A 6,000-nucleotide genomic window follows, 5' to 3' on the forward strand; every position below is an offset into this window, starting at 1 on the left:
CACAGAGGCAAACCCTAGCTCGATACCAATGGTTGCTACTCTGAAACCTATAGGTTCCACTGCAAAATTTTGTACAAAGGTGCAACCTTTTCCTAGCTACCATGTGTTCTTTTTAAATTAAATTTGATCGCTCGAACTTAACACGCTTGATCCAAAACTTAATCTATTTGTTCTTTGGGTTTTGACTTGACTTCTCTGAACTTAACACGCTTCCTCTCCTAAGTTATTAATCATTAAATATTAATTTAAAAGGTTCCCAAGATCGACGCGGCGGCACATGGCCCTTGGATATACAAAACCTTTAATAGAAAGCTAATATTTAATTTCCTAAAATAACTTTAGGTTAACCAAAGAGAACAATCAAATCACAAGGAAAGAAAGAAACAAAAGAACACAACTGAAAAACATATTCAAATACTAGAACGTAAGCCTCTTGTATTTGGTATTATTTCCATAAATAACTAGCATGATGCGGAAATAGAAATTACTAGTTATACCTTGTAGAAAAACCTCTTGATCTTCTACTATTCCTCTTCTAACCCTGGACGTTGTGTGGCCAAGATGAGAAACCACCAACCACCTTCCTCTCACAAAAGAAAAGTTTTACCAAGGAGAAAACCAAAATACTAACCAAGCTCCAAGAGATGCTAGCTTTCTCCTTCTTCTTCTTCGTATCCCGCCACCACAAGAACTCCAAGGGAGAGGGAGAGGTTCGCCACCACAAGAGGAAGAGAAGAAGATGATGGCCGCCACACCAAGGAACAAAAGAGGAGAGAAATAATAGATGTTGTGTCTTGTGAAGGCACCTCACCCTTCTTTTATATTCCTTGCCTAGGTAAATTAGGAAATTTAATTACAATAAATTTTCCTTAATTTCTTGACATGATTTAATTGAGAAAATAAAATAATATTTCCCCAATTAAACAATGATGGCCGGCCAAATCAATAGGAAGCAAATTGGACAAGTTTCAATCAACAATTAAAACTTTCCTTATTTGTTTCTAGAAATTTTAAAAAATAAAATTTCTCTTTAAAATCTCTTCATGGTTAATAAAAGGAAATATCTATAATTTTAATTTTATTAACATGTGAATAATTTTAAAGAGAAAATAAAACATCTCTCCAATCTACAAATAAGGAAAGAGATCTAATCTCTTTCTTTAATCTTTTGTAAATCTTTTACAAGAGAGATATTTTAATTTTAATTCTCTTTTAAATTAAATCTTCCACATAATAATAAACATTAAAATTAAATTTTCTTTTTAATTAATTATGGCCGGCCCTACTAGCTTGGGTTCAAGCTAGGGCCGGCCACCTTAAACCTAAGCTTAGGTCGGCCCTAGCTTGGTTCCCAAGCTAGCTTGGCCGGCCCCCTTTAGGTGGGTATAGAAGGTGGGTATATGTGGGTATAGTACTCTATAAATAAAAGGCTACGATAGGGACCGAGAGGAGGAATTGTTTTGGTCTCCCGATAAGCATCCCATGTTCGCTCGAACACACAACTTAATTTTATCAATGATAATTCATTCCACTAGAGAACTATCATTGAACTACCGCACCAATCCCAAATTACATTTTGGGCTCCTTCTTATTATGAGTGTGTTAGTCTCTGTGTTTAAGATATCGAATGTCCACTAATTAAGTGAGTTAACGACAACTCATTTAATTAATATCTAAGTCCAAGAGTAGTACCACTCAACCTTATTATCATGTCGGACTAAGTCCACCGCAGGTTTAACATGACAATCTTTATGAGCTCCTCTTGAGGACATTATCAACCTAGTATCACTAGGACACAGTTTCCTTCTATAATCAACAACACACACTATGAGTGATACCATTTCCCAATTTATCGGGTTTATTGATTCATCGAACTAAATCTCACCCATTGATAAATTAAAGAAATAAATATCAAACATATGTGCTTGTTATTATATTAGGATTAAGAGCACACACTTCCATAATAACTGAGGTCTTTGTTCCTTTATAAAGTCAGTATAAAAGGAACGACCTCAAATGGTCCTACTCAATACACTCTGAGTGTACTAGTGTAATTATATAGTCAAGATAAACTAATACCTAATTACACTACGACCTTCTAATGGTTTGTTCCTTTCCATTCTGGTCGTGAGCTACTGTTTATAATTTATAAAGTACTGATAACATCATCTTCTGTATGTGACACCACATACTATGTTATCTACAATATAAATTAAATGAACAACTACAAACAAATGTAGATAATTAGACCAAATGTGATTCTTTATTCATAATGAATGTTTACAAAGCTTAGGCTTTCAGTATACACTCCAACAGTAGGGAGGTGCAAGGTGCCCCTAATAGTGCGGCACCGGCCCGGGGTCGTCTGAGCGGACACCAAAGGATCAGAGGCGGGGCTGGACATGGTGGACAAAATGCCCGAGCGGAGGACTCGGCGTGGTGCAGGAGGAAGGGAGGTAACCGGCACCGCTTCGATGGGGGTCGCATGCGCATCCAGCTGAGAGGGAGTCCGGTCGGAGGAGAGCGCCTCGACCGATGGTTCTTTGCCGCGTTGAGAGGCGGTGCCCGTCCGCTCAGACGCTTTCACTATGGAGGTTGCCGAACGGAGAGACTTCTCAACTCGCCTTCTTTTCCTGTCGAGCGGGAGTTCATCCTCCGGATCGGAGTCTTCCTCCCGAACGGCCGGTTCCTTGCTAGAAGTTGCATCGCCAGCCGCGCCCATAGGCGAAGCCTGAGCGGCCAACTCGCCTGCCTGTGCTTCACTCTCTTCCTCGTGAGAGCCGACCGGAGTAATGCCCAATTGCTCCATTTCCTTGGCCGCTGCCACTTCGAGTGCGACCGCTTTCTTTTTCAAAATCCCGAACAGCACCAAGTCCATTACGATGTTTGATGCAAGGAAAGGAGAAAGAAATCAGTTAGAACTCAAGGCAAATATACAAGTGAAGTTCTTACCAAAGCTGCTCGGGAGCGGGGTCTGGCTCGGACTCAAGCCAAATATATACATCACTCCTTCAGGTAGGAGCTTGTTGATGTCGAGCTTCAGACCGGCTAGCAGATTCGCTGCTTGAAGATAGTCCGGTCGGGTCTTAAACTTCTTCAGCTCGGGAGAGGTTGGCGGTCCGACCTGCCATTTAGTGCGGAAAGGGAGCCGCCCGGGCATACGAAGAAAAAAGAAGTTTTCTTTCCAATGTTTGTTGGAAGAGGGAAGTTTATCAAAAAAGACTAAGCCGGGTCGAGCCTGAAACAGATAAGTGCCCGGCTCGGATTTCTTAGGATAGTAGAAGTAATAGAAGACTTCTGGGTGGAGGGGAATGTTGTGTATCTTAAATAATACCACAACTCCGCACAGAAGGCGAAAGGTGTTGGAAACCAACTGGGCGAGCGGAATGCCAAAGAAGTTACAAATTTCGACGATGAAGGGGTGGAGAGGAAACCGTAGACCGACTGTAAACTGTTCACGGAAAAAATAGATAGTGCCGCCAGAGGGTTATGTGGCCGAGCGGAAGGAGAAGGTAAGATTAATTCGAAATCAGAGGGGATGTCGAAAGCGTTAATCAGGCTCTCGGCATCGCGCCGATCGAACTGCGACTCCATGGTGGTATACCATGGGCCGAGAGCGAGGTCCGCGGGCTGAGAGGAACTTGCCATCACCGGAACAACAGTGGAGAAGGAGGAAATTGGGAGAAAATGCAAAGGCTCGAGGGAGATGAACGGAACAATAACCAAAAGACGAGAATGTGGCAAAGAACGCAAAGAAAACACAGAAAGAAAGAGGGAAAGACAAAGAACCTTACAGAGAAGAGGAGAAGCGAAGGAAGAAGGCAAGGGATCGCCGGAGTGCCGAGGAGCAAGGTCACCGGGGCACTGAGCAGGAGGAGGCTTCTGGACGCGAAGGCGAAGGTGCGGCAAAGGAGAAGGGCGAAGGCTTTATAGGGTTTTGCCCGATCGTCCTAAGCCGTCGGATTCAGGTCACAGGAACCTAGGCCCACATCTCACCGTCCATTTCAAACCGACGGACGTCGTATCAGGCGTAAGGGGGCGGTCGTACGAAGACATCAGCCGCGGCACGTGGCACTCGATCAGAGGAAGGCATTTAATGAGCCCCATCACGAGGCAGAACCCTCGTGCTCAACCATAATGGCGGAGATTTACACGCATTTTGAGAAGATCCCGAGGACATCATCACTAGCCATGGGGGCAGCCCTCGGCAACTAGCCGACCGGCTATATTCGACCTCCTAGGGGTCGAGCGGAGGTATACTTTCGTACTTTCGGTATTGGCGGGTCGGCTGTCAATTGGCCAGACTCATAGTCCAGTCAGTCGGACTTAGCGCCTCCTTCGACTAGACTTAAGGGGGAGGCATATGATCCGGTGGTAAGGACGGGGAACTCTCATTGGCGGGAGGTCAACGACATGTGGAGGTCAACGGTCAAGGTGGTCAACACCAAGGTCGTGCCGAGCGGACTGGCCTACCGGGCGCCCGGTCCGGGTCTCCTAGGCGACTGGACAAAAGACAACCCGACCATGGGGCGGGTTTCCGATGCTCAAGGTAAAAGAGTATTTAAGCCGAGCGGCTAGGATGCTCGGTCGAGCTGCAGGACAGTAATCCACAATCCCAGCCGAGCACGTGAATAGGGCTTCTTGGAGGACAGCTGGTAAGAGCGCTAGGAGACAAAAAGGGCAGCTGGTAGCTTCATCCTCGAGACACCTGCCGCCGACAAACAGCATGGTCGCCAGCTGGAGCGGACAGAATATCGTATGGTAGAAGCTTCCACCGTTACATCCGGGATATGCTCGGACGATTGCGGAATGGCATCAGGCGTACTTTTTTGACACAACCCTATTGAGGTATGTTTAGGGAAGCGTGCATGCATCGAGAAGCGTGTTTGCGCCTCCCTGGGGTCCTATATAAGGACCCCCAGACTTCGACGGAGGTATGCAATCTTGATCACTGTAGCCACAATAACGTTACTCTGCTTCTTCGTGGCCTGACTTGAGCGTCGGAGGGTCGTCCCCGGGAAACCCCTCCCGGCTCGGCTTCTTTGCAGGTTCGCCGGAGATCTACACCACCAGTCGGATCAGCAGCGGAGTGCGCCACGTCCCCAGCGTCCGTCGACTCAGTGCTCGGACAGGATCAACGACGCTATCTAGGTTCATATCCAAGTCGTCCGATCGGAGTCTGCCATTATTCAAGGTACTACGCCGGGCCACGAAATTCCAATGGGACGCTGAGTGCGACCGGGCGCTGGAGGAGCTGAAGGAGTATCTCAACTCACTGCCTATATTAGCCAAGCCGGTTGTGGGTGAACCACTCTGGATTTACTTGTCATCTAATGAGCATGTGGTCGGATCCACTCTAGTTAGGCAGAATGGACAAGAGCAGCAACCTGTATATTTTTTGAGCCATATATTAAAAGATGTTGAGTCCCGCTACACTAGTCTCGAAAAGTTGGCTTATGCATTAGTACTCACCGCGCAGAGACTTCGTCCGTACTTCCTCGCACACTCAATAATTATGATGACTAATAGTGCTTTGGGAAGAGTCCTCCTCAATCCGGAGGCGTCCGAACGACTGATTAAGTGGACGACAGAGCTTAGTGAGTTCGACATTCAGTATCAACCCCGAGTGGCAATCAAGGCTCAAGCCTTGGCATATTTCATCATAGAAATCCAGGGTGATGAGCCGGCAGCAGCATGGAAGATATATGTGGATGACTAGTCCACTTGGCTGGGCAGCGGAATCGGCATATTGCTTATCTTACTACAAGAGGACCGGATGTAGCTGTCTGTTCAGCTAGACTACTGAGCCACTAATAACCAAGCAGAGTATGAGGCGTTGATAGCCGGTCTACAGGCAGCTCGACACGTGAGAGCGATTAAAGTCCTCATCCATTCGGACTCCCAGCTCACCATCCAGTAGCTATCCAGGATATTCGAAATAAGCAACATTCAGCTAAGGCTCTATGTAGAGGCTTTCGAGAAGCTGAAGACCAACTTCAA

Source organism: Zingiber officinale, chromosome 2A, assembly GCF_018446385.1.
Source record: "Zingiber officinale cultivar Zhangliang chromosome 2A, Zo_v1.1, whole genome shotgun sequence".
Lineage (NCBI taxonomy): Eukaryota > Viridiplantae > Streptophyta > Magnoliopsida > Zingiberales > Zingiberaceae > Zingiber > Zingiber officinale.